We start from the raw sequence: 25,308 nt of genomic DNA, 5'->3' as shown, positions 1-25,308 counted from the left end.
CCTACATTGAGCATGAAGCGGCGTAAGAAGACACATCATGACGAACTCGAGGCCACCAAAAAGTCAGAGTGACCAAATGCAAGGTCTTGTGTAATCCAAAATGACCAGCGGCTGGGTTATCATGACATTGTGTCATGATGAGAGCCCTCAACGGTCTGGTAGGCACATATAATAAACCCGATATCGAAGCAGATCGTCTTCAAAGACCATGGAGAAGTTGGGCCAATGTCCTCCCGTCTCTGCTGCGTCCACGCATCCAAAGCGTTGCACCTCTCGTAGTTGGGCCCGTAAATCTACCGGTTCCTGCAGAGTACGGCTAGAGATTCCGGTGGTAACACTGTCCGTAAGGAAGAGGATCTTGGCACAAGTATACTCTGGTTTCGAGATAATGCATCCGCCCTCCAGTTCTGACCACTTGGAGCGTAAGTAACCGAGAAATTAAATCTGGCAAAAATAACGACCAACGAATCTGCCTTTGATTCAATTTCCTAGCCGTGGTCAAATGTTCCAGGTTCCTATGATCTGTCCGAACCTCCACCTTGTGTCGAGCTCCCTCCAAATGATGTCTCCAAGTCTCAAAAGCAACCTTAATAGCTAACAACTCTTTTTCCCAAATGGTATAGTTGCGTTCCGAAGCTGTAAGCTTCCTAGAATAATAAGCGCAAAGGAAACAAAGAGCGCCATCCTCCGAAGCTTGTAACAGCACTGCTCCGATAGCGACATTAGAAGCATCTGTCTCGACCACAAATGGGCGATCCGGATCAGGATGCTTCAATATGGGTTCAGTTATAAATGCTTTTTCAAAGTGTCAAAAGCCTGTTGTTGTGGAGGCCCCCACACAAATGGAACCTTCTTGCAAAGAAGCTGGGTTATGGGATCCATTATCTTCGCAAAACCTGGAATGAAAGTCCGATAATAGTTGGCAAATCCTAAAAGTCGTTGCACATCTTTAACCCGACGAGGAGCTTCCCAACTACACAACGCCTCAACCTTTTTGGGGTCCATAGCAATGCCCACAGGAGAAATAATGTGTCCCAAGAATTCGATGAGGCGACTGAAAAAGAAACATTTTTCTAATTTAGCATAAAGTTTATGTTCCGAAGGCGCTGAAGCACTTGGCGCACCTGCTGAAGATGTTGCTCTTTAGATTTTGAATAAATCAAAATGTCGTCCAAATATATGACAACAAACTTATCCAACATGTCTTGAAAGATATCGTTCATTAAATGTTGAAATACAGCAGGAGCGTTGGTCAAACCAAATGGCATAACGATTGTACTCGAAATGACCATAACGAGTGCCAAAAGCCGTCTTCCACTCATCTCCCTACGCATCCGAACCAAATTGTAAGCTCCACGTAAGTCAAGTTTCGTGAAAATTGTAGCTTCCCGTAACCGCTCCAACAATTCGGAGATGAGCGGTAAAGGATAGCTATTTCTCACAGTGATAGCATTTAGCGTCTATAGTCACAACAAAGGCGAAGTTCTCCGACTTCTTCTTGACAAAGAGACAGGTGCTGAAAGAGGGGATGACGAAGGTCGAATAAATCCCGAGCTAGATTTTTATTCAAAAATTCTCGAAGTGCAACTAGTTCAGGCTCAGACAAAGAATACAACCTCCCCTTTGGTAATGGGCGTCCGGTATCAAATCCACGGGACAGTCGTAAACACGATGTGGTGGTAATTGATCTGCCTCCTGTTCACTGAAAAGATCGGCGAAATCCGACAGCTCTGAAGGAATCGAGGCAGCAGAAGCGACAATATGTTGGCCTGCGCAGACATGTCTCAGGTGGTCCACACATTGCAGGCTTGGAAAAGAAACAGCGTTCTGCGCCCAAGCCACCAACGGATCGTGTAAAGCGCAGCCAGGATACTCCGAGCACCAAAGGAAGATGGAGGTTCGAAGTGATATAAAAACTTATCGCCTCCTCGTGATCCCCAATACGCATACGCAGTGGTTGGGTGTAAAGCGAATAGGTCCCGACTTGAGTTCGCGCCCATCTACGGTTTCCACCTGCATGAGGGGATTCACAGGCACTAAAGGAACTTTGAAATGTTTTACAAAATCATAATCCATAAAGCTAGTCGTAGCCCTGAATCCACCAGTGCCATGGCAGGATTCCCTCCTTCCGAGATTGCAAGAATATGCGAGTGTCCAAAAGTAAATGTCGAGGAGGGCCAGAATTAACTTCAGCAATTTGAGATGAAAGTGAATACTGTGCCCGACCTAGGGTTTCCTGAGGTCGGGCCTACCCGTTTCCGACGGACCAGCAATGGGTTTTGATACAGGTCCACGAGTCCCCTTCCGAGTGCAGGAATTTGCAAAATGTCCCGAACCCCCGCAATAAAGGCACAAACCTTCCTGAAATCTTCTCGATCGTTCCTGAACTGTTAAACGAGGCGGAGTGCGCCTATCTCCATTGGCTCCTCTGCTGGAATTCTGGATTGGAAAACCCTCATAGACGGGGTGCGTGAACGAGGAAACACAGGTGGCTCTGCAACGGTCCGTTTACACCACGATGTTGTAGGCGAGCTTCAATACGTAAGCATTGAGTAATCAATGTGTCCAAAGTTGAAGCACGCTCTGCATGAAGTTCATCCTTGATAATGTCGGACAAACCCTCTTGGAATGCTGCCATGTGAGCTGGTTCATTCCAGGTGGAGTCCATACACAACAAGCGAAATTCTGCAATGTATTCTTGCAATGAGTGTTTACCTTGAATAATATCCCTCAATTTTCTGTCCACAGTTTGAGATTTAATTGGATTCTCAAACATAACGTTCATCTGTTGAATAAACCCCTGGAAATCGTCCAGTAATGGACTATCTTGTACTAATAAGGGAGTAGCCCATTTGGCAGCCTGCCGGTTAACAAACTAATAATAAAGCCAATTTTAACTTCGATCGGTTGGAAAATCCTCCGGCCTCACAGAAAAATACAATTGGCACTGACCCAAAAATGTTGAAAACATGTCCGTTTGCCAGAAAATTTATCTGGCATAGCTATCGAATTTTTCTCACAGGGGTGCAGGGGGAACTCCAGCTGCAGCTGAAACAGTTTGAGAATTGGCAACGACGATAATAATTGTGTTACCTGATTTTGAAGGGATACGTTGCTCTGAAGTAATTGATTTATTTGCATCTGTTGCTGCTCCACCAATTGTTGCATTTGAGTTGAATCCATCGTTGCAAAGATGGTCTGTTGGGTCCGGAACAAAAATGTTATGTCCCACCTTCTAAAATAAACAGTTAAGGCTGAAAGCAGTAGTCCTTGTAAAGAAAGGCAGCAAACAGGAAAATGTTATGTCCCACCTTTTAAAGTAAACAGATAAGGCTGAAAGCAACAGTCCTTGTAAGAAAGGCAGCAAACAGGAATTTTCACAGATAACTCCAATAAGTAAAAGTTCCAACGAACTAAATCCAAGACTCAACAAGATTCTTCAGATCAAAATCCTTCACAAAATAATTCCAATAAGTAGAAGTTCCAACGAATTAAATCCAAATCCCAACAAGATATTTCAGATCAAAATCCTCCAAACTGTGCTCTTCAGTTCTCCTTGCAAATAGACACTTTGTTCCGGACAAAGTGCAAAGTCATCTCTCCCTTTATAGAGTAACTAATTAGTCTAATTGCTGGTCTGCTCTCCTACTGTATCCTCGTTGGTTCCTCCTTGTCAGGAGGCGTCTTGTCCTGACATCTACCCAGCAATCATCCAAATTATCATCTTCTTCACCTGAAGATATCATTGGTTCCTCATTATCACCCGTTCCCGGCTGACCACCTAATTGAAGGGTGGAGGAGTTTGAAGGTTCAAGCCGATCTTGCAAATCAAATGCATTCATCTCCTCCTCATCGTTAGAACTTGCTGATTCATATAAGTCCTCCTCGTTGGAGCTGTCATTCAAAAAACCTGTAGCAGATGCCGGAATCACAATATATATATATATATATATATATATATATATATATATATATATATATATATATATATATTATATATGGATCTTTGGTTATTCGGGTTTTCTCCTGCGTAAGGTTGGAAGTATCTAGGCAACGTTTCGATGAAGTCTCATTCATCATCTTCAGGCTTCTGTCTTCAGCTCTGTGCTTCTCAGAGTGAGATATATATATATATATATATATATATATATATATATATATATATATATATATATATATATATATATATATATGTATGTATGGTGTTCGGCTTGGTTGGGTATTTTCCCACGTCATTGTAGTTCTTTTAAAGTTGTACGCAACGTTTCAGCAGAATCTCATCTGCCATCATCAGGCTTCTGTATTGTGTCCGTCTGTGGGTCAGACTTTACAGTGGTTTCAGATTTAAATTTGGGGCAGCCTATTGCTGTGCCAGAATGGTTTTTCTTCATCCTGATTGGTTGGGAGTCTTGGTCTGTGTTTATTGGTCTCGGAGTTTGCTGTGTTCTGCTTGATGGGTGTTTCTGATATCTTCTGTCTGTTTTTGGCTCTTTTTGTATCTTGATTGGCTGGCAGCATTGTGTTACTTTAATGGAGGTCTTTAGTGCAGCTTGGCTTCGGTAAATGGGCGCTATCATTAGTTAGGAAGCTGGGTTTCATCTGGGTGCCTGGTTGGGGTGTGTTTGAGCTGGAGGTATCAGGGGGATCTGTTTGTGCCCAGGTGTTTGCCTGGCTTGTGGTGTGGAGATTTTTTGTTTGTGAGTGCAGGCTTCCAAATGATTGACAGCCTGGTGGAATCATCTCTTCTGTTCATGCTTTCTACAAATTTACTAATCTACAAAAAAACAGATGGCACACTAGGACACACCATATACCAGAAGAAAACACACACCAACCGCTACCTCAACGCCCAATCCCACCACCACCCAGCACAGATAAACTCCGTGGCTAAAACACTAATTACCAGAACCAAACGCCTGGCAGACAAGACACATTAAGGCTGAACTATGCACCCTGACTAAAGTACTGACAGCCAACGGCTTCCACAAAAGCAAAATCACCAGCTTGATCCACAAAAACACACTGAAACATAATAGGGACCCAGAAGATGAACAGACCTATGGAACAGCTGTCCTGCCCTACATAAGAGGTACTACAGACAAAATTAGTAAGGTACTACACAGACATCACATCAGGACTGCCTTCAAAACAGACAGAAAAATAGCAGCCATCCTTAGCAACCCCAAAGATAAAATTGACCTGGAAAACCAAGGGCGTATCGAAGTCCCCTGTGCATCATGCCCGCCACATACATTGGACAGACCAATAGAAGAATAAGTACCCGCCTGGATGAACACAAAAATGCAGTCAAAAAGCTGGAACACACTTCCTCACTAGTCCAACACATGGAAGCTACAGGTCATAGCATCAACTTCAATGGCACCAAAACCCTGGCCACTATGGAAAACCCTAGCCACAGAGTCATCAGAGAAGCCATAGAGATTGAAAAAGACCAGAAAGCATGAACAGAAGAGATGATTCCACCAGGCTGTCAATCATTTGGAAGCCTGCACTCACAAACAAAAAATCTCCACACCACAAGCCAGGCAAACACCTGGGCACAAACAGATCCCCTGATACCTCCAGCTCAAACACACCCCAACCAGGCACCCAGATGAAACCCAGCTTCCTAACTAATGATAGCCGTCCATTTACCCGAAGCCAAGCTGCACTAAAGACCTCCATTAAAGTAACACAATGCTGCCAGCCAATCAAGATACAAAAAGAGCCAAAAAACAGACAGAAGATATCAGAAACACCCATCAAGCAGAACACAGCAAACTCCGAGACCAATAAACACAGACCAAGACTCCCAACCAATCAGGATGAAGAAAAAAACCATTCTGGCACAGCAATAGGCTGCCCCAAATTTAAATCTGAAACCACTGTAAAAGTCTGACCCACAGACGGACACAATACAGAAGCCTGATGATGGCAGATGAGATTCTGCTGAAACGTTGCTACTCAGTTTTTCCCCAAACTTAGCAATGTTAAGATGTGTGGACTCCAGTTTCCAGAATTCCCCAGCCAATATGCAAGCTGGGAAATTCTGGGAGTCCACAATTTAAAGCTGTTTAGTTTGAAAAACACTAATGGAACGAATGTTTATGCATTCACTCTAAATAGAATTTATAGTAAAGATACGGATTTTTCTTATTGGACACTCTACATGTTTTCTTTTGGCAGTTTCAAAGGCATCCAGATGTCCCTCTTATATAGTATTTGGGTGCTGATTTTAATTCTTATTTTACTTGTGTGTATTGATACATGAGGGATGCAGTAGCTCAGTGGGTAAGACACTGAGCTTGTCGATCAGAAAGGTCAGCAGTTCGACAGTTTGAATTCCAGCGCCATGTAACGGAGTGAGCTCCTGTTACTTGTCCCAGCTTCTGCCAATCTAGCAGTTCGAAAGCATGCAAAAATGCAAGTAGAAAAATAGGGACCACTTTGGTGGGAAGGTAACAGCATTCCATGTGCTTTTGGCATTTAGTCATGCCAACCGCATGATCACAGAGACATCTTCGGACAGCGCTGGCTCTTCAGCTTTGTTACAGAGATGACCACTGCCCCCTAGAGCTGGAAATGACTAGCACATATGTGCGAGGGGAACATTTAGGCCAGAAATGATTGAGACATTTAGGCCAGAAATGATTTTTTATTTGGTTGACCCTGCAATAGTTGAGTCAATAATGGAATGGTACCTGGAGAAGAACTGAGCCAGGGTTGAGGAATTGAGTTTTCTTGGTGACCAATCCTCTTCAGCAGTAGGCATACCAATTTTATTTTGTTTTTATTCCCAAATAAACTACTTGCACTACTGTTGTTTGACAGTTTGTCACCAGCTGTCAAGGACAGACAATCCAGATAGCATTGGGAATTGCAAGAACAAAGATACAGAAAGCTGAATGGGCTGCATGGCCTGTGAGTTGAGGGTTGCTCACCTAATTTACCCAGAAAGATCTCTGTTTGAGAGTGGTTGGCTTGTCTGTTGGTGAAATTGCGTAGCTTTGGTATCAGCCATGGGTGGGATTCTACCTGGTTGGACCAGTTCTATAGAACCGGTTGTTATGATTCTGCCCAGTTTGGAGAACCGGCAAATTGCACCACTGGCTGGGCCTGCCCCTCCCCTCCCCGCCCACTCATTCCTTACCTGACATGCGTGCCATCAAACTTGCCTGCTAAGTTGTTATTCCCCCCCTCAACTATCAGCTCTTCTGCTGTGCTGGGAGATTTAGATTAGCTAGAAAGCAGGAAGTTGTTGGATTTCTTGCTTTCTAGCTAATCTAAAAGCAGAGCTGAACCTTCCCTAGGACTGAAGCTTCTATTTTTCAGTGCAGACTCAGGTAGCAGATTTCAGAAAGGTAGATCTCTAAGTGATTCTGTGATACTGTGAGCAACTCAATCTGCCTGCCTGCTTTGCCTGATTTTGGGTAAAAGTTGCTCTTTTTTAATTAAAAAAAAGCAATATTTACATAACAGTGAGTTGTGAGTTAATTTTGTGAGTTTGCTTGCAAGCAAATTTTATGTGACAGACTCAGGTAGCAGATTGCAGATATATAAATCTTTAAGTGAATCTGTGATTCTGTGAGCAACTCAAATCTGCCTGCCTGCTTTGCCTGATTTTGGATAAAAGTTGCTCTTTTTTTAATAAAAAATTAAATATTTACATAAATATTTACAATATTTCATATAAGCCACACCCAACCAGTCACATGACCACCAAGCCACACCCAGTCAGCAAGCCATGCCCAGCCAGTCACATGACCACCAAGTCACACCCACAAATTAGGCCACACCCACATAACTGGTTCTTAAGAAATTGGAATCCCATCTCTAGTGTCAGCACTGAGGAAATGATTCCTATATCCCTAAACACTCAACTTCTCAGCATGCACAGTGGTAATTATGGCCTAGTCTATGCAACCACTTGTACATTTTTTTTCCTTACCTCTGTTCAACCTGAAAGTTTGGCTCCTTCTCACTATAGAAAAAGGACATAACTTATTAGAAGAACTAGAACGATTTGGAGAAGTTGCAGGATTTAAAATTAATAGGGGAAAAACGAAATTAATGTCTAAAAATTTAACAGGAGACCAGAATAAAGAACTAGAGACAATAATGGGAATACAGGTGACAAAAAAAAAATTAAATACTTAGGAATTTGGCTTACTCCACAAAGCAAATCATTAAAAGAAAACAACTATGACAAACTTCTCCAACAATCCAAGAAAGATTTAGATTCCTGGAGTACATTACAACTTTCCTTATTGGGCAGGATTGCTCTGATTAAGATGAATATTCTGCCAAAATTTCTATATCTATTCCAGACAATTCCAATCAAATTAAATAAAAATTTTTTTTATGGAATTAAACAAGATAACACTGAAATTTATTTGGCAGGGGAAAAAAGCTAGGATTAATGTAAAAGCCCTACAAGATTTGAAAAGCAGAGGAGGGTTAGGCCTGCCAAACTGGGAAGTATATTATAAGGCAGCCACCCTACTATGGATAAAGGAATGGGTGAATTTAACTAACAAAAGAACACTAATATTAGAAGGCCACGATATGCAGAAAGGATGGCATGCCTTTCTGTGGGAAACTGGGAAACCCAGGCAATCATATTTCCATAGGCATCTTATCAGGGACTCTCTATTAACCAATTGGAAAAAAGTACGTAAAAAACTTTATCTAAAAATACCGATTTGGCTATCTCCAATGGAAGCGATAGTACACCCTAATAATTTGGATATAACTAAAATGATTAAGTACGAAAATTTATTAGACCCACAAGGAAAACTGAAAACCCGACAAGAATTACAAGAGCGAGGATTTAAAATTGATCAGTGTATTCATAGAATTCATAGTAGATATAAACAAGATATTAAGGAATTTGGAATCTACAATAAATTACAGACTTTAGACAAAATTCTATTAGGACCGAGCAAAAAATATATATCTAAATTTTACAAACATTTATTAGAAACTGAATTAGAACAAGAAATTGTCAAAGGAAATATGATTGCGTGGAGCAGAAACGTGGGACGGAGCATTACTCTAGCAGAATGGGAAAGGATCTGGAACAGGAACATTAAGATCACGAAATCAGCAGCTTATAAAGAAAACGCATATAAAATGTTTTATAGATGGCACCTGCCCCCTTCGAGATTGGCGAAGATGCACCCCAACACGAGCCCCAATTGTTGGAAATGCCAAAGCATAGAAGGTACCTTCTTCCATTTGTGGTGGTCGTGCAAGGAAACTCAGAAGTACTGGCAAAAAATTAGGCGCTGGCTAGAGGAAATAACCAAGGAACAAATAGAGTACAAACCAGAGTCCTTCCTTCTAGGAATTTTCGATAAACAAATACCCAAAAAATCGAAGTATATTGTAATTCATATCTTAACCGCAGCCAGACTGGCATTTGCCCAGTGCTGGAAATTACCTTCCATTCCCACTGAACATATGGTTATTCAGAAAATTTTACAATGCGCCGAAATGGACAAACTAACCCAAGCACTAAAAATAAAGAATCCTCATCCTATTACAACAATTGGAATCCTTTGTATAATTGGCTAAACCAAAGATAGATCACCTCTAGGAAAATTATGGCCGAGGGCCTCCGAAGCAGAGATAAAGAAAAGCACCGCCGATGATACTTTTGAAGAAGAAAGGATCTTACAGACAGTCACAAAATATGGTTTTATTTTAACTGTTTTCCCTACTCTATCTTTCCCCTCCCTTACTCTTCCCTTTCCCCTCTCTTAGGCTTTCCTCTCTCTCCCTCTTGGCCTATGCTAAGGCCTGTTTGTCTTTTTCTTGTACATAACTTGTAGTTGTGTTGTTCTTTTAAAGGTAAAACTAATAAAGTATTTTTCCAAAAAAAAAAAAAAAAAAAAGAAAGAAAGTTTGGCTCCTTCTCTCCTTCTACAGGGCTTCTGAGGGCATAGTTGATGGATGCAGAAGAATCTGTATCCTTCTCACTCAGCTCACTGTGGAATAAAAACCTCCTACGCAGGCAGAGAGTGCTGTCTGGCAATACTATTCAGTTTTGATTCTTAAGATAAATTCTAAGTGCATGTTTATATCTATTTGGCTCCAGATCATGGATCTCAAAATCCTGAAAAGATCATGCCAGCCTGAGATCTGGGTGTAAGTAAATCCCACCAAATCCAATGGAATTTATTTTTAAGCATGTTACAGATCTAAACACGCATGCCAAATAGCCTGGCTGAGAAGGAGAAGATGCATGGTTTGCAGCTGTTTTCAAACCACTTTTAAACATGGGCTCAGTTCTTCTCCAGAAGAGTGCTACATAGCACTATTTCAGAAAAGTGCGAAACCCTTGTCCAAAAATTGTCTATCAGCTGGTATCTACTAAGAGTTGGGCTATTTGAGGCTATCTTTGAATACACACTTCTTATATAGAAACACAGCAAGTTTTGACAGATTGCTAACCTCCAAGTCTAGGTATCTGTCAGAACTTGTCTCTTCCACGGTCTAATTAAGGACAGTGGCTGGTGGATTGTTTTCCCATAAGCTGCTGGTATTTGACGGGAGGGGAAATTAAGCTGGGGAATCTACCAGTCACTTTTCTTAACTTGTCCTGCCTGAATAGTGTCAGGAGAAGAGCAATACTTGCCAGATTCTTTATTGAAGCAGATTAGCTGTTGGTTCTGAGCAATGCGGTTCAAGCTGAATCAAGAGCTGAAGAAATGCACATTAATATAGCCACGAGGAGCAGAGGGCAATCTTTCTTCTGGTAGGGACTGGCTATATTGAGTTTATCTGAACCAAGGCAAGAAGAAATGAACTGTGTAGAATATTGCAATAATGCTTGATTGCAATAGCGTCACATTTACTGCAGATTTCTTCAAGTATGACTCTGATTCTGCTAAAGCACAGTGGAAAGAACCCAAATTATAAATTCTCAAATGTAAAATATATGGAGGCCAAATCTTTGTCTTTATAACTCTTTGATAAATTCATTCATTCATTCATACATACATACATACATACATACATACATACATATCATATCATATCATATCATCATATCATATCATATCATATCATATCATCTAATGATCATTTCATTAAGACAGGTCTCCTTGCCTGTTTACTGCAACCTGAGTGCAACACATTTACTGTTATCTTACTTAGGTTTTTGCTCTGGTCTAAATACTTCTCAAGCAGGCTTTGCTAATTCTGTCTCAGAATTTTGCATTATCTGTGCAATTTTAGGTTGTTATGTTCATTTGTGTGGAATTTCCATATTTTATAAGGAATATTGAGAGCATTTAAGTTTGATAAAAGAATATTACCTTATTATTAACAATTTCCTTACTGAATTTATAGTCAACCTTTCCTCAAAGAGGTCAAGGCACTACACATTTATCTTTATTTTTTTTTAGCACTTCCCAAAGAGCTAAGTTGGGGAGGTTGAAATCACCCTGCGAACTCCATGGTTTGTAAGGCATTCAAAGTGATCTTCCCAATGTCAGTTCAGCTACTTCACCTCGGAACCACACCACCACATATAGTATTTGGGGAATTTGCTTAGTTTGTCTTGATTTTATTTTCATTCATAAACTGACTTCACTAACTCTGTCATATTCAGAGAGGAATTCTGATGATGGCAACGGGCAGCAATCCTTTTCTTCTTTGTTCCATTTCTAGGAATTTTTTCTCCCATAAACAGCAATGTAAAGTCGTTTGTCTTTTGACATTTTTAGTCCATCCTTTTTGGCTGAGGTTAATATATTGCACAAGAAAATGCTGTGCTTGCTTTATTTAATGGCTTTATAATAACCTGGTGTATCCAGTTGTTTTGAAAGCTGAGAAAGTAGTGGCCCCATAATTTGTTATCAGCTAATGCTGGTGTTAAGAGAAAATGAGAATGAATCTAGCGCTCTTTGAGCACTATTATCAGTGATTCCAAATATTTTTCATCATTATATGGCATGGTCTCTTGCTGCTACACCATTGTTATAATTAATATGGTATGCTATTATATTGCCTCAGTGCTCAGCGTGGTTCCATCTCTTGTGATACCCATCCTATTGAAGTTTTATTTCTGGCCATCCAAAGGACGGTGAATTGAAAAGAATGACTTTTCCAGTACTGTAAATTAAAATATTATTTTCTATAGCTATGAAACTTTAAATCCTTGAATCAAGGAAACCATGAACTCAAGATAGAAAAAAAATCAAGCATGTCTCTACAATAAGGCAGATACAGGTTTAATAGCATAATATAACATAGCATCAATGAAAGTCAGTTTTGTTTAAGAAAATTGAACCCAAACCAGAACTATTTCTATTAGGCATAATAACAGAAAAATATAATAAAAGAGATAAATACATTATGCTACATATATTAACAGCTGCTAGGATTTCCTGCACACAGTTTTGGAAGCAGGAAAATGTACTACCAGAGGATGTTGTTATAAAAATTTTTTTAGACAGTGCAGAGATGGACAGACTAACAATGAAATTAAGATACAAAGAAGAATCAATCTATTATAATGTCTGGGATGCCTGGTATAAATGGTTTAAGAATAAAAAGAAATCAAAATGGCAATTAGGTAAAGAATAAGAAACTATTTAAATACTTATATCTATATTCATATCTACCTATATTTATTTATATAATGAAAGAAATGTGTATATAGAAAGATGATAAGGAAATGTAATAGATGACTTGACGTTGATATAATGATGTATAAAGTTTTATTTTACGTTTAAAATTTTTAAAAACTAAATAAAATTTAATAATTGAAAGGAAAAAAAGAAAGTCAATTTTGTTTAGTGGCTAAGACACCAGGCTAGAAACTGGGAGTCTATGAGCTCTAGCACCGCCTTGGCATGAAAGCCAGCTGGTTGACTTTGGGCTCGTCATTCTCTCTCAGCTCAGCTCAGCTCAGCTCACAGGATTGCTGTGGAGAAAATAGGAGGAGGAAGGAATATTAACTATGTTCTTCATCATGGATTATTTCTAAAAATAATAAAGGAAGGATATAAATAAATAACATATAATGTAATACACCATTGAATCAATACTTGCTATGGATTTCTCTCACTGACTCCACCAAGGATTCATGAAGGTTATAGTTCTTATTCTCCAGGTGAGCTGAAAATCAAATTAAAATGTTATAAGGGCAGGATTTGGAATTACTGACCAAGTTCTGAGCTGCTGGAAGGGACTACAGTTTGGGAGAAACTTAGACCCATATCCATTCCCTGTCTTTTATGCCCTTTTCTGGAAGCCTCTGATTTCTCTATCTTACTGACATTTACCAGTTCTTCACCACACCCTACCACCCAAAGATAATTGTTAAGCAACAGCCCTGAAGAGATGGCCAAGAACAGTTACCTCAATTTGGTTATGAAAAATGGTTACGTGTACATGGTTGCGTGCCTTTTATGAATATGTCCATAACTGGCTTTCAGTATTCTAAGTCTGCTCACCAGCTTAAAAAGATTGTCCCAGAAGGTTTCTACTGAACATTTTATAGAAATATTTTTTCTTCTATATTTATGACAGCGGAGTGTGGGGACTTGGTAAAATGAGAGTTTTCTTGACACAAATTAAGGAAAGGCAAAGGTATGCAAGTGATCTGATTTTTCTCCCCCAAAATCTTGTCTCACTGCCTTGAATTTAATGTAGAAATTCATTTCATTTATGCTTCTGGATAATGAGTCATTTTTTATTGATCTCCAACATCCCTGAGTGCTAGCTTCTATAAAACTTGTTTTTTCTCATCCAATGTTACTTATCACCTTCAATAAGGTGAAACAGCATTAGAGTATTGTTTGCATATACAATTATCTCCTAGGTGTCCCCTCAGGTACAAAAACGGAAACAAATATAGATTTTTTTGCAATCAAGACAGAAGTCAGCAGAGATGCTGGAGAAAGAGTGGCTGTTTCATTACACTTTAATGCCTGTGGGAATCAGTCTTGCAAAAATATTATTGTGCGACCTGTTTTGTAAAAAGACAATCTTATGTATGCCACCACAGTATCAAACAAACACCTTGATTTTAATATGCTTTGTGAATAAGAAATAGCACCCCTTTGTATACTGAAAAGGGAAAAAGAATTTATGGAAATAAAATTAAGCTTTCATTTTGGAAAGGTTAATTCATTCCTGGATAATTGCCTTTTTCTTTTAGAATTGGGTTCAAGTTGCACTTGGGATTGACAACTTTTAACATTTTTTTTTCTCAAGTGTAATTATTGCTTTGAATCAGGTCTAGAAAAGAATGCTTTACCAACAATGCCCTTTCTTAATTTTAGCTTCTGCTTACTTGTTCCAAGGATTCCCTTTGGTGGAATGAAAAGGCTACTAAACCCCAGAGTTTTAATTCAGATGCCAACTCAACCATGCAGTGCTTATTTTATTTTCCAACGTACATTTTCTTTCCCTTCTTTGTTCCTATTGTTCAGGGAGGAAGAAACATTTTGGAACACAATAAAGGTAAAACTGGAATGACATGAGTTTTTGTTTTCTTTATTTTATGCTTGTTTTTCAATCAAAATCTGATTTGTCTCACCTGGATTTGGATTTTGGTTTTGTCAATGAAATCACTGGGCTGCATTGGATGGAATGGATGGAAACTACTCTATCTAACAATGAATGGAAACTTGCCTACAGAATTTGTGGGTGCTTCATCACTGGAGGTTTTTTAGAAGAGACTGGACAGTCACTTGTCTGAAACGGTATAGTGCAGAAGCGTCAAACTCGATTGCATTGAGGGCTGCATCAGGGTTGGGTTTGAACTCAGGGGCCAGGGTGGTCATGGTCAGGTTGGGTGAATCACTCGTGTCGGGGGTGCCTGTGATGGCTCGAGTGCTTTGCCAGTGAAAATGGGCTCCTGAGCTCTGCTTTCAGTCATGACAGCCTCCTGCAGCCTTCTGCCAGTGAAAATGAAGCTTGTGTGGGCCATGTGTGCCCCCAGACCCCCTTTTCAGCCACAATGGCCTGCTGCAGCCTTCTGCCAATGAAAATGGAGCTTCATTTTCTGTGGCAGAGGGCTGCAGGAGGCCGTGGCAGCCAAAAATGGGGCATGGGAGATCTGCGTGCATTTTTGCTGGCAGAGGCACCATGGGCCAGACCTTTGCTGTTTCTAGGGCAGCCCCACGGGCCAGATGTAAGCACACTGCTGGCCAGGCCTTGATTTTGACATCCCTGGTATAGGGTCTCCTGCTTGAGCAGGGGGTTGGATTAAAAGACCTTCAAGGTCGCTTCCAGTTCTATTCTGATTGATTAATTGATTGATTGTTGCCTGTTAAGAATGCTGTTGCAGTGGTTCTGCTACAAATAATGGGCCTTACCCACATAGTCACTTCCATCTTTATGGTTCCATAAGAAGTTGCTAAAGAGGCAACCCCTAACTATTGCCTTTTTGACAAGGGAGTTTTGGATTTAGGGCAGGCATTATGGATTGATCTAAATGACATTGAGGAAACACAGTTTTAGACTTCTAGCCAGCCCTATCTTGAATACTGAAGGTGAGTAACATACATTTGTAAATGGAATCTTAAATCTAGATACTGTAGGACAAAAACTAGTGGTGCTGAAGAAATGGGAATCCATAAAAATGATACAACTGTGATACATCTTACTCTGGGTGTCTCTCCTCTCATTTTATTGGAACAGGAAACTATTACATGTTAGTTATCAATCAAATGTTGTCTGGACCACAATTTTTCCAGAACTGAAGAGATGGTAAATCTCATCCTTGAGACAATGAAAGAGGTGAAATTTAGCACTTGATTGTCAAAACTCACATCTGCATTCAGAGTTAAGTCATTATTGCCTAAACTCAAGGCCTATTGCATCTGCAGTTCATATTTCACTTGACCAGTGAAGGGTGCTGTATCAAATCAGCTATTGGATTCCAGTGAAGGTCATGTTAGGCCGTAATAATTCCATCTGGCGACTAGCTAGCAATGTGCTTTTATTTAATTGGTAAAATGAGCTTATCGGTCACCATGCCCCATAGTCAAAATATTGAATAACAGCCTCCAAGGAAAGGGTAGGGTTGAAAACTGAGAACAGTTAGTTGAAAGAATGTGGATTTGGAGGCTTTTGAGTTCTCCCCCGCTTCCTTTTCACTAATCCAGCAACTTGGCATGAAGCACAATGTTTGATTTGATGCATAAAAAAATGAATTAGTCCAACATTTCATACAACTTGTTCCTTCTCCCCTAGCATAGCTCATTTGAAGTTTTGGGAGGTAGCAGATTTTGATATTAGGCACGAGGTGCCTAATATCAAGTCATAGCCAGTTCATTTCTGAAGTTAAAATTAAAATCTTCTACTTTAATTTGACAGGCACGCTTGTATATTTTATTTATTTATTTAAATTATTCTTATTATGCCTTCAAAGGTAAAAATTCAAAGGTGTCTTACAGCAAAAAAACTAATCCAGCCAATATTACAACATGACAACATCATCAAAATAACAAAATAGTAACAAGAGGACACCTATGCTTTTTTCTATGATTCTACCTTAATCTTGAGTTTCTTCAGATAACTATTCCGATTTTTTTAGATGATGTATAACCCTTAATTTTGAGATGGATGAAGGACTTATATAGATCACTATATATTTTACTGATCTTTAGCCTTTCCAGACTTCCACATGTTCATCAATACCATACTAATCTATTGAAGAAGCTCCTTCTATGAAATTTTCTTTGATCAGAAAGTTGGGAGGCAGCAAACCAATGGAGTGATGTTCACAGAAAGAAAAACAGCCACACAAAATGTTCATGGCTACCTTCCAAATATCACCAAGGTCTCTCCCCTGTTAAGAAAGTATATTTCATATTTGTTAGGATGTTACCTGCCCAGTTTATTGCCCTCTTTTGCTCTGTATGAAACAAACATAAATTTATTCATTTCTGATTACATAACTATTTTTAAACACAACCTTGATGGCAAAAGCATCATTTATTTTGCTTTGTTTTATGACAACAAGCAACAATTTTAGTTGGCTTAGTGACTTATTTTAGATAGCTGAGAGGGTGCCCTATCCCAGCAGTTTGATTATGACATGTATATTTTATTTGTTGGGTTGTTTGTCTCATGTCTTTATTTTTCTTTTTGATACACTGACTGGTCATAGACTAGAGTAAACACTAAAGAAATACATTACATTCATGGAAGAAAGATTAAGAACTAAATTTAAATTGCCTTTAATTTTCTTTAGATTTTTAAGAAAAAAATCTGCCTAACGCCATTTAAGATGTGTGAATGCTGTAGTGTAGTTGCTACCTACCAAATTTATACCATAAGACTGAACATGTTCCAAGGGTTGGCCTTTTTCCCAAATTGGGTGGTAGGCTGATAAATGCGGTAAATAGAAGCAGAAGAAACAAGCGATCTTTGCTACTGCAAATAGTCTCCAAAGTTTCTATACCTCCTCCAGATAAATGTGTAATCTATTTTCCCATGGAGCTGTGTACACCTTACTTCCAAAGATTATTTTCTGACTACTAGGTGTTATTTTTTTAATGAAAGGGAAGTGGATTAAGACCTTCATCTGAAGTCCCCCCTCCCCCTGGCTGTGATTAATCTTTTCCATGGGCAAAGCTTTCAAAAAATGGAGAATATAGGATCTGAGTCTCTAATATGGGCCTGATACCTTTGTTGCAGCTTACTGTGCTTCTTGTCCCACTTAATTTGTGATATCCTTTTCATTTAAAAAGTAAAGGATAGTTTGTCTCATAACAAAATCACAGCTTTAAGGTTACATTTTCCACAATAGCCCAGGACCACATAATCCCCAGGCATGTTCTTAAAAAATAAAATGTTGGATAGCTGCAATTTAGTGTTTAATTTGTCTTGTACAAATGGGTATTTGAAGATTGGGGGGTTGGACTAGACCTCCAGGAACTTCCAACTCTGTTTTGTTCTCTTATAGGTCGTACCTGTTCTATCGCCAGAACAAAGTAGACTGAAGACCGGAGTTGAAACCAGCTCTTTATTTACAGTCAGTAAACTTAAACTAAACTCGAGCCGCGGCAGCCTCTTTTATAGCGGCTGCTCGCAGCTCGCAACCAATGGCATCATTTTAAACCTCCTGCCGTTAGGCGTCCAATCATAATACGTTGTTAACCACCAATCGCTAGGCGGTAGTGGTTGTCCAATCGGAACGTAGTATTACGAGTATGTAAATGTCTATATACAACAGTACCCATCAATTTTTTCATAGCACATTATTAATATTATACAAAATAGTCTGATATAACAGAATGCACATATGTTTGTGGCATATCTACACACATCTGAAATTCTGCAAGGAGAAGTGTTCAGAGTAAAATTAAAAAAGAAATAAAAAATGTATTACTTCATTGCCATGGTACAATTATTTAATATTTAATTATTTTGCTTTTCAATGGATTGTCTTTTGTACAATCCTTTTTGGTAGCCTTTAAAGCAGACTGGGAGGATCAATGTAAATTAATTAGTATATGTACTAAAAAAATCAATTGCAAATATACTGGAATCTCTCCTACCTTTCCATCAATTTGTATTGATGCAAATCTAAAACATATATAATGGATTAATTTCTATATTTAAAAAGTGCATTCTTAAAAGTGACTACTGTGTTTTTAAAAAATGTTTTGTAGTTGGAAACATCATAGTGTATTTGCATGAAAAGTAAAATATTTATACTAAATGAGCAATGTCCTAGGATTCCTAATGAGAAGTGAGATCTTGGAAACTCACAGATAACCAAAGTGGGCAATAATAAACTTGGAGTTTATTTTAGATAATCTCCAAATATTCAGTCTATAAAGAATTGTCTTTATAGTCTACTTTTTTAAAAAAATGATAGTAAGTATAGCCTTTGCATAATGACATTAATTTACCTGGTTTTCCATTAAAGGTTGGTTTCAGAAGACTATCCCCATGGTGGCTAAATTAGTAAGAATGTTCATTTAGTTTATATTATATTTATATTTTGCATTTTCTCCAGGAGTTCAAACCAGCTTCCTTTCATTTTATCTTCAAATGACAGTCAGGTAAAATAGGTGGGGCCGAGAGAGTAACTAACCAAAGTATGCCAGTCAACTTTCATAAGTTAACTTACTATTTTTCAATGTGGGTCTCCTTGATCTTCAAACTCCATCACACTGGGTTTTCTCCATGACACACTCTTAGAATTCCCAAATTCCTAAACTGAGAAATCTTATCCTTTTCTGAAGAACACTAAACAGTAATTTTTAAAAAATGTCGACAGTTTTTCCTAGTCTGAAATGTGCTTTTATTTGTTTATATTTGGAATATTGGGAGGATCTTTTTTCTTAGCTCCCATCCCTTTTTCTCTATGACTGTCTAGACCAGGGAGGCGTAACTTTATGATCAGTGGACTTCAACTGTCAGAATTCCTGAGGGAATTCTGTTTCTAATTTTGGAAGTTGAAGAGCACAGGTTGTAAAGTTGCCATAGTTGCCCACCCCAGCCAAAACTGAATATGGCTTATATTAAAACATATTACTCATAATTACAGCCACATGAATCACACATGAATGGGGAGTTTAAGGGAAAAATGAAGCTTATGTCACAGACTAAGGTGGCAGCAGAAATGGCCTGTATATCTGGGCCTAATCTACAAGGTGCGAAACTTTTAGAGCATCAATGGAAAACAAGTGTTTATTTTTTTAAAAAAAGTCACAGTATTTGAACATTGAAGAATAAACTGAAGAAAAAACACACACGGCAATACATGGCAAGAATCAGGAAAAGGCAACAGATGCTGTAAAATATTCTCTTTCATGCTCTCCCTGTACCAGAATTGTGCAGATGTATGCTGGCACAGCCTCAGAGTGCAGAGCAAGGCTGTATCTTACACATCTGGAAGTTATTTGGCAGAGTGGAGCGTTCAAATGCTTTCAGCCTTAGCTGGTTTTAGACATATCTAGAGCCCAGTTCAGGACAGTTCAGTGTACAGAACTCATTAAGCAGGGGTGGCAGAGAGCATTGCCAGAGAGGAGAAGGTCCTGGGTAGCTTTAGAGCCAAACATATCCACCCTATCAGATGCTTCCCTTGATCCTGCCCCTCTTTTGGCTGCAGCTAAGAAATAGGACAAATAATAGAGAGACACAATGGCCCAGGGTGGAGGGGGAGAGTTGGGGAAAAAAGTAGAGCGACAGAGGGGAAAAAAAAACACAGCATCACAGCTGAGTGAAGGCTGGCTCTCTATCAAAAGACAAAATGTACTTGGACAAAATCCAGTACATGAGTTAAGTTGAGTGCAAAGGAAGGCATTCAGAGCTTAGAAAGGAGAAAGAAAAAAAAAATATCCTCGCTTCAGAGTTACACAAAGGGGTCAACTTTTTCTTTCCTCACTGAAACCAATCAGTTTGCTATTTGTACTCAAAATGAGAGTGTTCATATCACCTTGGGGATCTGGGGACTTTCCCCCTCTTTTGTTACATTCTACTTGTTAACTGTTTCTGCCTAAGGACCAGTAAACTTTCTGGTAAGCATGCAAGGCTTTTTAGACTTGGTCTGAACAACTGGGACAGCAAGTACCAATAAGAAGCAATTGGCTTTTTGAATCCTGCTTGTCCCTTGCTTGCCAAAAGGCTGGTGGATGGAGTCCCATCAAGCCGTTGGCCCCTCGTTCTCTGCCAAAAGTTGCTTGGCCCTGGTCACTGTGGGGCACAAAGAGGGAGCATTGCCTGGTGTGAGCTGTGCTCTCCTCCAGTGAGGCCATGGGGAGGGGGCTTCCCTTTTTCTCTTGACGTTGTATAGCTTCTTGGTCTTTCTCAGAATGCTTCTAGGTGCTGCTTAACTGTTGTGGGTGCGTGTGATACAAAAATGCTGTTTTAACCCATCTTGATTGCGCCACCATTGCAGGAAGCATAGTCTTTAATAAAGGACCGTTAGCGGCAAAACAAAACAAAACCACAAAAACCAGTGAGAGACAGATTATGGAAGAGAATTGTGCAAAAGCCTTCCTTGAGGCTGAAGAAACAAAGAGTTCAACATGTTTTGTACTATGACGTGGTTAGATCTCAATATGTGAGTTGGTAGCCTATGAACAACCATTGTACAGTTATAAAGTTTGTCTATTGCAGATGCTACAACTCAGTATCAAAAGATGGACTTTGCATGGTGGTTGGCCCTCTCTTCAGTCTTTGCCGGTTTACGCTTATTCCATGTCAAACTACTAGTTTCCTGGCTTATAATGTTATATTTTGACAATGGCTCTCTAGGGGAATACTCTGCAGATTTAACTAAGCTAAGGTTCATGCTTGGTCTTTGTACAATACTTTGGGAGATCTGGAAATTTTAAAAAATTGGTAAGGTCAGGACAAAACTACATGGAGCGAGGACAAAATCTATCTTTAATTTATTTAATGTTCATTTAAATGAAATATACTTCTAAGATACTCATTTCTGGTGGAGTTTGGGGGAGAGAAAGAAAACTTTTGTTGCTTTCCTTTCATGTAGCCAAAAGCAGAAGAAGAAAGAATCAGCCTGGTGACCAAGTGAGGCGTGTGGGGTATGTGGGGCAAGTTCCCCCTCTCCGCCCTTTCCCCCTCCCCTCACTACCTCATGTTGTTTTCAATGCAAGCAACGCAAGCCTTGTGTTCCCGCAGGCCATGTGGGCGGCGCACCCTTGTGTTCTCGCGCAGCTTGGATTAATTGCTTTGGGGGTGACATTTCTCTGCGGACCACCAAAATTTTCTCATGGACCACTAGTGGTTGGCAGCCCACTGGTTGGTGACCACTGCATTACATCATGAAGGTATTGATTTTGCAGAATATTGCCTTATTATCATGTATTTTCAGTTCTCCCTCCCTCCTCCCATTACTCAATAGAGTTCCGCTTGATATAAATCATGTGCTGATAAACAGCTTCTGATAAACTAAAACTGCATCATAGAAGAATCCAACCCCAAAGCCTTGAATATGGCCTCCAAAAGTTGTTACCAGCTTGTTATTTTGTAAAATTGAGAAATGACCTCAAAATCAATATTTAGTATGTCCTAGTATAAATGAAATCAAAATTTTGTTACGTTACATCTTATTCCTAATTTCTTGTAGAGTGACTCTGATGATGTTATCAAGTTGGCTAATGAAACATGTGCAAGAAAACAACCAAGCTTAAAGAGCAGCAAGATCTCCTCATTTCAACCCTGAGTTACAGATATTCTCTTCTATTCGAATCTGTTCAAAGGCAATAGCAATAGCACTTAGACTTATATACCTCTTCATAATGCTTTACAGCTCTCTCTATGCAGTTTATAAGGTCAGCCTATTTCCCTGAACAATCTGGGTCCTCATTTTACCGATCTTGGAAGGATGGAAGGCTGAGTCAACTTTGAGCCAGTGAGAATTGAAATGCTGGCAGTTGGCAGAATTAGCCTGCAATACTGCATTCTAACCACTGCACCACCACAGCTCTTGCATGTTGTCCCAGAATAAACTGCAGGATCTTGTTATATGTGTTGAGGGATTCACTTGTTAGAGTCTCATTTGCTCAGTACTGCTAGAAGTATTGTGCCATGTCTCTCTATAACTGTGCAAAGATCTGCACTTCTTTAAAAGCCCACTGCTCCTTGCACAGAATGCTAAAGAATTACAGAATAATTATATGGAAAATGTAAATTGTGTTTGCTGATGTACTTGGACTACAAGATGAGTCTTTAGGGAATGGGATGTGGCATGACAAGAAAAATGCTTAACTGTGATTTCTTAAATAAGAAATATGGGGTTTGGAGCTATGATCCAATATAAACTTAAATTCTTATAACTCCTTGGCAGGCTTGCTAAAAGTTTCTGTAGAATTTCCTACCTGTCATATATAGTAATAAATATCTTTTTTTGTTTCTCATGCAAGTCTACTTCTGCTGTGTCAATTATGGGGGAATAAATTAAAACTTATTTGTCATTGTTTTGGTTGTCAGCACACCTTTTGATGTATAATCTGGTCACTCCCTGACACAAAACAGTAATCCTTCTACTCTTTCTGCCTGATGCCAAACATTGGCTCATGGTCTAAAATGTATATCTACTCCAATTTTCCAGATAGTTTTTTAAAGGATCCTGCAGCTTGTTTCCTTTTAAGGCATAGTTTCAGATCTCTCTCTTTCTCCATTGTGTTTGACCTAGTTCTCAAGAGTTTTTCACATTAAAATTGTACTATACATCCCCACTGAAGTGTCTTCACCTTACCCTTTCTTTCTGTATTTCCAAACGCAGATTATTAGAAGTAATTTGCTTTAATTGTATACCAGTGCTTGATTTAACAAAGCAGAGAGATACTACTGGAGTAGTTCTATCCACAATATTCAACCCATGGAGGTAATATTTAAAAAGATCCTTTTGTAGTTACCAAAAGTTGACTTTTGGGTAGCAGACTGGATTTCTCTTCATTTCAGACTGAAAGAAAGGGCAGAACAAAAATTAACATGAAACTTAATTAAAAATAAATTAATGTTCTATATTTTTAATTGTAATTCCCTTCTGATGCAAATGTATATTTTGAGGCAATTTTGGGAAGGTTTTGAGGGTTGTACTGTATGTTTGAAGGGGCTTGTGAAGCTTTGAGATCTTAGCTTGTAAATTTTGTCCTAGAGTTTTGTTGTTTGTGGAGGTAACAGCATAAAGGTCTAGTGGGTGCTCTGGGATTATTATGTTGAATGCTTAGTATTTCCCAACAAAATAGTTAAGTAACTTAATTTGTAACTACCATAAGCCATTTCTAAATTGCTTCCAGTGTTTTATCATTGTCTTAACATTTGGGAATCATTACTGTATATTGAAGCAATGTTGTGTGTATACTTATATTTGTATACATTTGTATGTGAATGTGTATGTGTGTTGCACACTCTCTTGAAGAAGGCAGGACAAACATATTAATGCTATAAAACAAAGGATTCCCACCAATTGTCAAAGTTCACATATATTAATATTGTATGAAAAAAGACCAACATCCTTAAGAAGGTAGCTGGTAAAGTTCTTAGGATGATGATTGAAGACATTGACTAGTTTCTCCTTACTTTTTACGAACTCAGATAGTAAATGATGATAGAAAACAAGGAAATGCTCTGCTGCCATGATTCCTAAGAAATAAGGGAACATCTAAACACAAACTAAACCAAACAGCTTGGAAATGGCCTATTTTTTTTCCCAGATAGTTCCACAGTTACACAACCAGCTAGCATTTCAAATTGACTAGGCTTGTTTTGTTGGCATACTTTAAATATTAGATAATCCTGTTCTGGCTCTAACAACTTTTTCAATTCCAGCATCCTCTAGCAGCTACGCTCTATCAACCTTTTCGATGCACAATCACAACTTAATATGCCTTCAGGTCAGTTTGATATAGATCAATATTAGTTTTGCTTTCACAACAAACAGGCGGCACCATGTATCTCCTTGGTTACATATGTTTTTGCTGCACTTCAATACAACATGTACCAGGAAATGAATCACCATGCACAGGGAGCTCGGACCAGTTACATGCAAGGAACCTGCTAGGCAATATATGTACATGAGGGACTGTCACTTAGTAGGAAGAAAACACAGTTTGCCGGTTTCCATAATAAGTATCTTCAGACAGGTGTGGGAGAGAAATCTTAGCCTCTGCTAATCAGAAGCTATGGACTTCTGAAATGGTGCAAAGTCCTTATGTGGCTGTATCAGTGGTGACATTTAATGTTTTTTACTACCGGTTCTGTGGGCGTGGCTTGGTGGGCATGGCGTGGCTTGGTGGGCATGGCAGGGGAAGGATACTCTAAAATCTCCATTCCCACCCCACTTCAGGGGAAGGATGCCGCAAAATCTCCATTCCCTTCCCACCCCACTAATCTGCTTTCCAGCTTCATTCTCCTGTGCAGGGCAACAAAAGAAGACCCAGCCAATCAGCTGGGACTCAGGAGACAGAGAATAGATGGGGCGGGGCCAGTCAGAGGTGGTATTTGCCGGTTCTCCGAACTATTCAAAATTTCCGCTACCGGTTCTCCAGAACTGGTCAGAACCTGCTAGATACCACCTCTGGGCTGTATGCTTAAAGAATATTAGTTGTCCCCCACCACAATGTAAAACAATCCAAAGAACACGGGGATTTGAGTAGTGGGAAGTCCACCAGTTTGCAATTAATAAGGCATGAAGTTTGAGTGCACTTCAATCCTTTTTTCTACTTCTAATAATCTATTTCCGTTTTCTTTCACTGGAAAAAAAACTTAAGTCAAGCTGATATGAGAAAGAGGTTTGGTTCTGGAGCCCATGGAGACCTTAAGAACTAGGCAGTGCAAGGTGATGTCTTCTCTTGGGCC

General features: G+C 39.3%; 1 long non-coding RNA gene across 1 annotated transcript in view; it reads right to left on the bottom strand.

The window, feature by feature from the left end:
• Positions 1-25,308, bottom strand: part of LOC148132562 (uncharacterized) — a 179,127-nt gene that overhangs the window by 6,141 nt on the left and 147,678 nt on the right. The window contains exon 2 of the long non-coding RNA XR_015748215.1: positions 13,059-13,128. This is a non-coding gene — a long non-coding RNA (uncharacterized LOC148132562). The remainder of the gene's footprint in view (positions 1-13,058; positions 13,129-25,308) is intronic.

This window comes from Notechis scutatus, chromosome 2 (assembly GCF_049901735.1).
Source record: "Notechis scutatus isolate UNSWTSFEM ecotype Mainland chromosome 2, rNotScu1.2, whole genome shotgun sequence".
NCBI lineage: Eukaryota > Metazoa > Chordata > Lepidosauria > Squamata > Elapidae > Notechis > Notechis scutatus.
This window is presented reverse-complemented; position numbering and strand designations above follow the sequence as displayed.